This window comes from Monodelphis domestica, chromosome 4 (genome assembly GCF_027887165.1).
Source record: "Monodelphis domestica isolate mMonDom1 chromosome 4, mMonDom1.pri, whole genome shotgun sequence".
Taxonomy (NCBI): domain Eukaryota; kingdom Metazoa; phylum Chordata; class Mammalia; order Didelphimorphia; family Didelphidae; genus Monodelphis; species Monodelphis domestica.
This window is the reverse complement of record NC_077230.1, coordinates 151587321-151599563: the sequence shown is the minus strand read 5'-3', so window position 1 is coordinate 151599563 and position 12243 is coordinate 151587321. Positions and strand designations below refer to the sequence as shown.

The window sequence follows — 12243 nt, the reverse complement described above, 5'->3', positions numbered from 1 at the left end:
TAAGGAAAAGCAACATGCAATTTTTATTAAAGGCAATAACTAGGAAAAAGTCGGTATCAGGATTATTAGAACTCTTGACACTTGATATCTCAGAGATATACAGGTTGAAAAATCAAGTGCCTTTCTTCCTTGGAGATAATTATGAGAAAGAAGTATAAAGTTTCTTTTATACTACAAGAAGAAAATAGATGTGAATTAGTATTTTGGGGGAAATGCTAGACCTATTTAAAGATTTTAAGGCTCTTGGTCTTGAAGGTCAAGTAATTTGTCATATTTAGTTTGATTCATGCACTGAACAATGTCAGATACCTCTGATTTCTGAAAAAAACACATATAATGCTAATAAAGAAGGAGAGGAAGGGCAAGGAGAAGAGGACAAGGAAAGAAGAATGCAGAAGGAGAAGGAGAAAAGGGGAGGAAGAAGGGAAGAAGAAAATGTACACAGAAAGGAAGAGAAGGAATAAAAGGAGGGAGGAAAGGGGAAAAAAAGAAAAAATCTATTTAAGGAAGTAAAAAAATCTAACCATAAAATATAAATTTCTCAACAAAATCAGCCTCCTCCCATAATTATTACACACACACACACACACACACACACACACACACACACACTCCTCACATCATTATGATGAAATGAATGGTTTATACAATGAATTTTGTTTCTTATACTTCACCAAATACTAAAAAATATCGTTGTCTGTCTGCCCTCTCAATAGAGCTATTATTCAGGGCAGGGGGAATACTATAATCAACAGAAAAACAGAATTATCTGTAGATCATTACATTTTCTTTCAATATTAATATAAGGAATAGAATGTTCTTTCTTAAATAGGTATAGAATTGTGTATGTAATATCATACAAACTAAAAGAAATAAAATGGGAGAATGCATGCAGCCTTTGTTTGAACAAGCAAATTTATATATTATTTGAACAGAATCATAATTGGTTAGAAAATGGCAAAGTGCATTAATCCATACAGCTCCAACTACAGTATTTTTCACTTTATATTCTGAAAAGAAAACTGTATTTTCCTCATCAATATCAAACAATCATTTCTTCCTAAATTTCCTATTACTTCTGAGGGTACCAACAATCTCCCAATCACCCAGGTTTACAATCTAGGCATTATCTTTGACTCTTAATTCTCACCACCCATATCTAATCAGTTCCCAACTGCTCAAATTTTCTAACATCACTTGCATGCCTCCTCTTCCCTGATACTACCCACAACCATGGCGAAGCCTTCATAACTTCATGCCTGGGCTATTACAATAACTTGCAGGTTGATCTCTTTGGCTCAAGTCTCAACACTCCAATCTATCCTGCACTCAGCTGTCAAAATGTTCTTTCTAAAATGCCTAGCTGACTATTTCACTCCCTAAAGGTTTCCTACTGACTTCAAGTTCAAATATAAAATCCTTTTCGAATTTCAAAACCCTTCGTAATCTGGCCCCTTTGTATATTTCCAGTTCTTCTCACTCTATGCCATATACTTTACAATCCAGTGATACTATCCTTGCAATTCTTTACAGAAAACACTCTCTCTCCAGATTCTATGCATTTTGATTGGTTGCCTCCCCCCAACCCCCATGCCCATAATTCTCTCCCTTCTCACCTTGGCTTGGGCTCCCTGGCTTCCTTCAAGTCTTAACTAAAGACCCACCTTCTAAAAAATTAAAAATTAAAACTAAATTAAAAAATAAACTTTTCCAAGTTTCCTTAATTTTAGCACCCTCACACCAGGACTGTCTCCAATATATTCTGTATATGACTATTTGTACATGTCATGGTTCAGTCATTTCATTCATGTCTAACTATTTGTGACCCCGTTTGGGGTTTTCTTGGCAAAAGTACCAGAGTGGTTTGCATTTCCTTCTCCAGCTCATTTTACAGGTGAGGAAACTCAAACAAATTGAGTTAAGATTTGAACCTGGGAAGAAGAGAATCTTCCTGAACTTCAGGCTCATGGTCTTCACTGTCCTACCTAGTTGTTCTTGTGTGTACATACTTTTCTTACATATTACCTCCATGATTAGACTGTGAGCTTCCTAAGAGCAGTGACTACCTTTTGGTTTTCTTTGTATTTCGAAGATTTAGCACAGTAACTGAGTGTACATCATAGGTACTTAAGAAATACTTGGTGACTTGACCTTGGATGCACCATTTTAGTCTTGTACCTAGCTGCTTGAACCTAAAAGGCCATCAGAAGAAGTGGATGACACTATTACAACTTATTCCCTATATGATCATTCCCCCTCCACTAAAATCCTCCATTGATTAACTCATTGCAATACAGAGGTGCCTCTGTTGTCCTGAAACCTATGGAGGGGTGGAAAGTTGGCAATTCCTGTCAATTTGGAAAAGTTTTGAAATTGGAGACTAAATATATGACTGTCCTCTGAAAACTAGTCTGGTTAAGTCTGATAGAAATTCCCCAATGTGTTAGTAGATCATTTCATGGGCTCCTGTGGTCAAAACAGTCATAGCTCAGTGGAAAGAATACCTCACCTAATATTTAAAAGCTCTGGAAGACTGAATAAATATGGTCATTCATAGTAAGAATCTGAGACTGAAAGGAATCTGAGAAACCATCTAGTCCTATTCACTTTATGAATGAAGAAACTATCTGAGAGACATCAATGTCACCAGCAAGTTAGAGAACCAGGATTCCTAAATTAAGACTAAAAGTCTACCATCCTGCTGCTTCCCGTCTCTGAAATAATTCAAAAGTTTGAAATGAGAATTTCAGACTTGGATCAAACAACCATTTGGTATACACTAAGCCCCTGCCACATACTAGCCACTGTGTGAGTTGCTGGGGGCACACTGGCAAAAATGAAACAGTCCTTGGCCTGTCCTGGAGGAGATTATACTGCATAAAGAGGGAGTGAGGGGAGGGAAAATATTCACACAAGTCAACACACAAAATAGATATGAAGTAAATGTGTAGTAATTTTAGCAGGATAGAACCCTAACCCCCGTGGAAGGATTAGGAAAGGCCCTTGTGAAGGAAGTGACCATTCAGCTGAGATTTGAAGGAAGCAAGGGATTCTAGCATCTAGGTGGAGCCATCACACACAGAGCACTAGACCTGGAGTCAGGAAGATTTGAGTTCAAATCTAGCCTCCGACACTTAGTGGCTATTTAAACCTGAGCAAGTCATTTAATCCCATTTGCCTCAGTTTCCTCATCTGTAAGATTAGCTGGAGAAGGAAATGACAAACCATTCTAGTATCTCTGCCAAGAAAATCTCAAATGCAGTCACAAAGAGTTGGACGCAACACCAAAACACATTTATCTGTATATCTTTCTGTCCATCTATCTCTGTATGTATAAACCATATAGATAATGTATATATACAGTTTACACATGTGAAATTTATGCATATATACATACACATATATACAAAATGTCTGTCCTTATTATAGACAGTACAAATGGACAATAAACTAGGTCTGAAATTGAACTAGTCCAGGAGGTGGTATGGCTAAATTGCCTTTGGGAAAATGATTAGTGCTTTTAATGACCCCAAGCCTCTCCCTAAAACAAAGGCCCATCTTTTTAATAAGGTTCTTCCCATGGTGCTGCATAACTATGAGTCACAGAATACCACAGTCACCAAAGAATTAAAAGTGAGGTTCACCCAAAGGGCAAAGGAGAAGATCTCCTTGGGTGTGAGTAGACTGCAACACATTCCCAACAAAGAATTGTGCAGAAGTAGCATAAAGAAGGTTATCAAAGAGAAGTATGACACAAAAGAAGGTGGCCCAGCCATGTAAAAAACATAACTTATAACTAACAGACAACTAATGTGAGTTGTTGTTATTCAGGAGAATCAAAAGTACTTGGCATGTTGGGTGGCTTGCCTAGGAAAGAATCATGGGAGGACAAGGACAAGAGTGGAGCTAGATAAGAAGACAAAGAAAGGTTACGATCTGCATTACTGGAGGGAACATACACATTAGAGAAATCACAGGGCTACTGATTTATCAAAGTTAAGTTTTATTCAATGATTTACAAGGATACCATATTTCTTTTTCATAAAAAATGTACAAATATTCCTTAAAATAACTCACATAGGGGAGAAGAGAAAGGGGACCTAAACCATTTTTATTCTCCTTAGAATGCAATCATACTTAGATCACAATCATGGCTAGCAATATAGTATAAAGGGAAGAACTTTGGCCTTGGTACCAGAAGACTTGGATTCAAATTCTGTTTTAGTTATAGTAGGGGTATGACACTGAACATTATTTGAATTTTCTGAGTCTTGATTCCCTCATATGTAAAATGGGAATAAACACTTGTTCAATTCATGTGCTCTGTTGTCCTTATTAACTAGACCCATAATCAGAAGAGATTCAGAGTTTTCAGGGTAATAATACATTAGATAGGGATGACTTTCTCAAAAGAGTCCATGTTGTTATCTCCAAAAAGATCATGTTTATTTAAGTATTTAATGAACTTACCCAATACTACTAATGGTATTAGTGTTCTAATAAAATTGTTCTTCTCCAGAACACTTTTTATTGGGGAAACATATTGGTAATTCACCAATTCTGCTGAACAATGGTCTTTTTAAATGCTGGATTATAGATATTCAATAAAAATTTTCAAATTTCAACTGTGTATTCCTCCAAAATACTTCACAGTTTTAGGATAGATACTCTCTGGTTCTAGTTGTTTAACTATATCTGGTTTAAGAATTAAGCCTAGAATATCCTATATTTATTTAATATTTAATTTTTTTCAAAAAAATTGAGTAACTCCAGTAGTGATGCTTATTACAGCTCCTTCCATAAAGACTGCCTTTGCTGTCTCCTTTTCATTTCTAAGTGTACCTTTTTTGCATTGTGATAATCATATTCTCTTTGATGTATTCAAGAAATTCTCTTTCATTGGCTTTGGGGTGCCTTGAAACATACTTCTCCAATTCTATTTAACCTCCTTAATTTATAGTTTGCATCTGATCTACTTTATGGGTTCACTATTTTTCCTCAGTTGAACTTTTTAAATTTGAAAACTGCTTCTTTCTTTTTATAGTTCATAGAAGATTGGACTTTTTGAGTTGGAAGGGACCTTAGAGCTCACATATTTGAGTAGGAAATGCAAACAGGTGGGTGGAGGAGATAGGGAACAGAGCTGCTGGAAGTCACCAATTATACCTTAGGTGTATTTAAGGAGTATTAAAATCTTGATGAGGCTGGTGTTAGAAACATCTTGATGGAATCTAGCTTCCTGGTGTGGTGAGAAGGAATGTAGACCAAGGAACTAATGTTTGTGTGGAGTATGTAATTTATATTTGAGAAAGAAAATAAAAGAGTATCCAGGATCTTGAGGCCCTGATTGTTGTGTGACAAAGAGTATGGTCAAAAGAGGAATGGATTATATGTATTATTGGAAAGACTAAGGGATTAGGACATAGGAAGAATGTGATCAGCAGCACCATTGGGTGCATGGAGAATTCAATGTGAGAATGAATCCATTGAGTGGGAGACTAGGTTGTGTTCTATGTCTTAATGCTTCCCCAAACTATTAGTAATTATAGTAGAAGACATGATGAGTATGCCCCTTCAGTAGCTATAGCAAACTAGTAAATTTCTGATGATTTCTACAAGAGAAAGCATTCCTGAGATATTGTGTCACAAAGAGGCCATAGAGTACAGAGCAATGAGGAACAATAATGTGCCTGCAAATGAAAGTACTTAATACAAGTCAAACCTCCTGATAGATGCATGAATCTTCTCTCCAATATCCCCAACGAGTGTTCTTTGAGCACTACCTATGACTGTGAATTCATATCTTAGAAGGCAGCCATTTCATTTTCAAGAACATCTATGTTAGGATTATTTTTCTTATATTGAATAGAAACGTCTTCTATAGCTTAGCTTTTATTCACTGATTCTAGACTGTCTACTAGGAGGATGCAGAAGAAGTCTAATTCCTCCTTCCATATAACAGCCCTAAAAATAATGAAGATGGTTTTCTTCCTCACTCCTCCACTATATTCCCTTGTATAAACTAAACATACAGTTCTGCTCAAGGATTGTCATTGAACATGGTTTTGAGTATCGTCACCATCCTAGAAGAAAATTCCTTAGCTTGATAATATCCCTCATAAATGTAGCTCTGAGAATTGAACTCCACATTCTAGAAGCGGCCCTAGAAGCAAAGTGGGACTATGACCTTCCTTGTTCTGAATTCTGCACTTGTACCTCTATTATGAGTATTTGGCTTTGTTTTTTATCACCAAAATATGCTGTTGCCTCATAGTGAACTGATATCTTTTTCATACACAATGCTGCCTGACTATATTTCCCCTATTAAACATAGAGTTGATATTTTCATTTAAGTGCTTGGATATTGGGTTTCTATATTTTCTGCTGTCTAATCTTTTTTGTTAAAGCTAGGCTTCTGATAAGGTGATATATAGACACTAGTTTTCTTGGAAGTTTTTTTAGTTCCTTTTCATTTTTTCCTTACCTTTCCTACATAAAGTTCTCTCTGCTAAAACCAAACACTTCATGAAGTCATTTGGTTCTCCTTCTCAAATCAGAGTGCTTTACTTAATTGCACTATGATTTCTTTTTACATTCATTGACAGTGGCTTCCTCTATCATTGTTTATGTTTCAGAAACTCAGCATCAAGTCCAAAATGTTCCCTTTCCTTGACACTTGCAAAAGTTAATAGTAGAAATAATCATCCTCATGAGTTATTACACCAATCTATAGTATCTTGGCAAAATCACTAGATTTTGATATTAGAAAACCTTCATTCACATTCTTTGATCTACTACTACTACCTATATGTTGAGCAAATCATTTGATCCTTTGCTTCCCACCAGACTAGATTGAACTTTTCAGTTGTGTTCAGTACTGTTTGACTTTTTATAACCCCATTTAGGATTTTCTTAGTAAAGATACTGGAGTGGTTTGCCATTTCCTGCTCCAGTTCATTTTACAGATGAGGAAACTGAGGCAAATAGGGTTAAGTGACTTGCCCACATTAACCCAACTAAAAAGTGTCTGAGGCACTCTATCCACTGAGTCACCTAACTGCAAGCCTCAAAATACTAGGCAGCTAGGTGGCTCCATAGATAAAAGTGCCAAGCAATAAAGTCAGGAAGACCTGAGCTCAAATGTGACTTCAGACAATTGCTGGTAGTGTGACCCTTGACAAATCACTTAACTTGTTTGCCCAAGTTTCCTCATCCATAAAATAAATAATAATGGTACTTAGCTCCCAGGATTGTTAAAAGGACCAAGTGAGATAACAATTTTAAAACACAATACATGGCACATAGGAAGCACCATATAATTTGTGGTATTATTATTATTATTATTATTATTATTATCCCAGTTTTATAGATAAGGAAACTAAGGCTCAGAGAGGTTAAATAATTTGTCTAGGATCACACCACTAATAAGTGTCTACAGTGTATTAGCACTACATTTGATATCTGCTCAGTCCATGCAACCAAATCCAATTCTATTGGTATGTATGCATATACATATATGAACTTGTATAGTAACATATGTATAAACATATAAATATACATGTACCTATGTAGATATATAATATACAGGTATATTTGTATATGCAATATATCTACACTTGCATAACTAATAGGTCATTTTTCCAATAATAAATATATTATGTCTTTCTACACAGAACAGAAAGTACCCATCAATCATATACTCTGAGATGTGCAATATAAATATAACTTTCCAATAACATGCATGATCAATTTATCTTACCTTCTTCTATGAACTACTAAAGACTTTATTACTTGATAAGCAGATATGCTATTCACAGAACTGTTCAATATTTACTTAGTAATCTGATGTCCTAATTGAGAAAGTGGGGCCAATGTTTTTACGATCAAAGAATTAGTCCATAAAAATGAATTGAGGAACGAGGAAAATATCATTAAATGGACTCTCACCATAATCTAAGCCTTTCTGCCTCAAATTATTTACCCAAACTTTTCCCTTTCCTAACTTCCAACATTAGCCCATCAATCTTTTGGGTCTTTAGCCTTCAAGAGAGCCTTATTAAAATGGCTTATAACCTTAGGTCACTCTTTAAAGCATGACAAGCTGCTGCCTCAGTGAAGATTAGCTGACAGCTAACTAAGTAAACTGCTTCTTTACTCTGGACTGGAGAGGAGCTGATTCTCAGAAAGAGGAGAGGAAGAGAAAGATATACTCATCAACTTGATAGTTGGCCCAGATGGTGTATAAAGCAATAGATTCTAAACCTTCTTTATTTACAGGGGGGGAAAAATCACAAATTACTTCCTGGAAGATTACAACATTTTAAAATAAAGACAAGCAATACCTGTGCAACAATCCCTATAGTATGCATATTACTATACTAAACAAGTGTTCAGATAGGTTTCTGCATTACTATGACTGACTTCAAGTTGTGGGAAATCTCCGTTTTAACAGTGAAAGCTCTGGAGTCCTCTTGTAGCCTAGTGCCTTTTTGACAGTGTAGAAAGGAAAATTGAAAACGGAGAGGCATTTTACATTTAAATGGGTTTAACATAAATGTGCATTAAGTCATTTCATGGACGATTGCACAAATATCTTTAGCAAACTTAGCACACGTGTGCACAGATACAGTAACCATTAATGTCTGCAGTATTTGAGAAATGAGGTGCAGATCCAATTGGAAGAAGAAGGGGGGGGGGGGGAACCACCTCTAGGTCCCCGCTGAAGAAAATGTAATAGGGCTCTAAGGGACTCACTCTAATAATATAACAGCATCTGCAATGGCTGGCCTGACCACAGCCGAACAGAGTCTATGTCACTGAGAGCCAATTTAACAAGAAAAAAAGCCTTTCCCCAGAGTACCTAAGCCCCCCCACCCCCACCCCCAGCATCCCACAAAGAAAATTGAATTTTGGAGGTCACACCTTGGGCAGATTACCAGATCGAGAAAGCTTAACATTCTTTATGTCATATGCCCTGGCAGGTTAATGCTATTCTAACCATCGTCTCTACAGAAGGTTTGCCACTGAAACCATAACACTTTTGAACTATCCAGGAAATGCTTATGATTCGGAGAAGACAGATGCACGGGACCATACTACTACATACAATTGTGGTTGCTCTGGGGAGCCCAATCCAATAGAAGACTTTAAAGCGATCCAGCCTTTGTTCGGAACTCAGATTTGGTGTGAAGGACTCCGTTTATGCCCCGGGGGACAATCAGCAACCGCGTTTTGCAAGTTTCCAACCCACAATAGAAGAGTTAAGGGTAGAGTAGGGGAAGACAGGCAGACAGCAAGGCAAGCAGGTAGTCAGAGTTAATCTACTATTTGTTTCAATGAGACCAAAACGGGAACATAAAAGAGAGAGAAAAAAAAGTATCCATGTTAAGACTAAGACGAACTATCCATCTTAAAAATTAAATGAGATCCTGGCTCGGAGCTGCAAAGCTGCTCACGTTCACGGTACAGTCCTGGGGATGAAGGGCATCCAGGGTTTGGGGTATTTTTTCCCCTTCAGGAGCAAAGGTAAGTGGAGTAGCAGAGGCTTTGACGTGCACTGCCTCTTGGCATTGCCACACTAGGACATCTCTGCAGCAACATGTGGATGGGCTCAGAGACTCATCTCAGGGAAAACTCTCCAACTGGAGTTCGTAATGGTCACACACTCAATATGAGGAAGCTCTAAATTGCCCTTGTGGCGGAATTTCTACTGCCTTGAGCCTTGAACTTGGCGGCTACTGACATTTCCACTAGACCTCCTCCCCACAAAAACTCAGTCAGTCACTCTCTCTCTCTCTCTCTCTCTCTCTCTCTCTCTCTCTCTCTCTCTCTCTCTCTCTCACACACACACACACACACACACACACACACACACACACACACACACATTCCTTGCTACTTGCCATGACTGCGCGCTCTCTGCAGAGCTTTGCGCCCCAAGCCTGGGGGCAAGGGGTGAGACCTCCACAAACCCTCACACCCAGCACAGCCCCGCTAGTCTCGGAGAGGTACCTTAATAAATAGAGCAGCTTGGAATGACCGAAGGGATCCGAGCACTCCCGGTCCCTAGTGGAGGTCCCAGATTAGCCTGGACAACTGGAAAGCACCCTTTCTGCTTTTGCGCTCCCAAGGGAAGGACGCCTTTACTTACCAAAGCCACGCATCGGTTCCAGTCTCCAGCAACCCGCTTCCCCATCCCACGAATGCACACTGCGGTTCCCCCAGAGTGTGCAATGCGGAGCCCAGCCAGCGCGCGGCCGGAGGCCGGGAGGGGAGAAAAGGGGAGGGGGAGTGGAGAGGAGGGGAGCGGAGCCCGTGGAGGGGGGGCGCAGGAGGCGAGGGTGGGGGGCTGTGAGGGGCACGCGCTGTCACTCCCACTTCGCCCCCTACTTCCAGCTACGGAACCTTCAGCTGGCCAGCTTTCCAGCCTCTCGTTGTTCGGGGCCAATCACCAAGAGGCTGGAGAAGCCGAGCCCACCACCGGCCTTTCTTATTGGCTGGGGCCAACAAAACCCAACTCCTGAATAGTCAGCTGGGGAAATCAAAGTAAACTCGAGCTTCAAGGCTTAGAGATTCAAGTGCCTTTGGGTCCCGGGGCAATCAGGGATAGGGTTTCAAGGTGGGTTAAATGACTTTGAACTGTTCTCTTGACCAGTGCTGTAGCATCCAGGGTGAGACTGCAGAGCCTATCCTGCCGAAAGAGAACCGATCATGGGACCTTCCCGGGGAAGCAGTTCCCAGTGATCTTTTATTTATAGCCCTTGTTTTCTCAGGTTGTATTATTTCTTCCTGTGCTGGAGACTATCTCCGCTTACTTACCCCACTACCAAGTGCCTTGGGAATCTTTGGGAAACAGAAGATCATCGGGAAAATCACAGTTCTTCAGGGAAACCCCTCGTCTGAGGGACTTAAAATCCCAAGTGTTAAGTTGGGATAAGTAAAATTCACTGAACAGAGAAGAGTGTTTGTAGAGGAGGTAGTTCCAACTGTAGACACAGGGGGCACGGTCAAGGCCAATTTATTTTTACAATAATCATATAGAAGTGATGGCATGTGGTGTGTGTTACCTAAGGAGGGGGTGATGCCAGACCGAAAAGTTTATGGAAAACATCCATCGATTAAGAAATTAGCAGCCTAGGGCAGCTGCAATAGTTATTCTCTGGTTGGCCTTCTCCCGCCTTTCCCCAGGCCACACACAGCCCTCCTCCAAATAAAATTGGCACAACCTTCTCGCGCTGGGTTGATTTTCACCTCCTTACTGAAAATCACGTTATCCTCCCCCCTCAGATTTGACAGTTTGGCGCCCAGACTCCTTACAATTTAGGTGTTTCCGAACAGAGCCCTTTAAGAGTGGGTGAGGACCTCCAGAAGCCCACAGAATCTCTTACTCTGTCCTGTCCCATCTCGTCCCGTCCCCATCCCCCATCCCCTGCTCAAGTGAAGCTAATAGAAATTTTTAGGGAAGGGCTGGAATAAATCCCCCTGAGGAACTGACTTGGGAAAGCTGAAAGCTGGAGGGAAGCCAGTACAAAGGAGGCAGACCCATGGTTGACTGAGTTGAATGGCAGTCCGAGAACTCAGCAGGTCACCTATTATTCAATTTACAGTGTTTATGGGGGAGGGGGGGAAACCATTTGCTCTTTAGCCATGGAATCATGGTATCATAAAATAGCAAAGGTAAAAGGGCTTTGGAGTCCCACCCCCTTTTATAAAAGAGGAAACTGAGGCTCAGGAAGGTAGATGGTGTCTTATCCAAGGCACACAGCTAATAAACTGCAGTAGAGACTTTTTACAAGGCCAGGACTCTTTTTTTTTTCACTTCTTTTTGGTCCTGGTTGTCCCTAAATATTCCATTTTTTCCCTTCTCCCTACAATTTATGGAAATAAATTCTATTCAGCCTTCACAAGAAGGAAAATTAGTAGGCTTCCAAATAGGAAACACAATCCTTTGATTCACTATATATACAGGAAAAAACTCCCAATAACCTCTTATATGAGAGGGGGAGAATATTAGGGATATTATCTATTACTATAGAAGCTCACTGAAATCAAGGGCTTCTATAATCTAGTGCATATCCAGTGTTTTACACAGGATTAAGGTGAGCATAGGCAAGAATTATTGCATCAGGAGAATAGTCCTATTGAAGCCAAAGTCAAGAATGGTTGTTGTTCCTGTTGTTCAGTCATGACCTTCTCTTCATGACCCCATTTAGCATTATTTTTGGCAAAGAGGCTGGAGTGGTT

The 12243-nt window shown here is 39.5% G+C and overlaps 1 protein-coding gene across 5 annotated transcripts in view; it reads right to left on the bottom strand.

Annotated features, from left to right (window-relative positions):
• LYPD6 (LY6/PLAUR domain containing 6) overlaps positions 1 to 10822 on the bottom strand; it is a 164034-nt gene extending 153212 nt beyond the window's left edge. For 2 of the 5 annotated variants that reach the window (XM_007494152.3, XM_016433628.2), the window contains exon 1: positions 10151 to 10822. The gene's annotated coding sequence lies outside the window, so the exon portion shown is untranslated. The remainder of the gene's footprint in view (positions 1 to 10150) is intronic. The other 3 variants (XM_007494151.3, XM_001372256.4, XM_016433627.2) reach the window with 3 other exon arrangements.
• Between the last annotated feature and the right edge of the window lie 1421 nt (positions 10823 to 12243).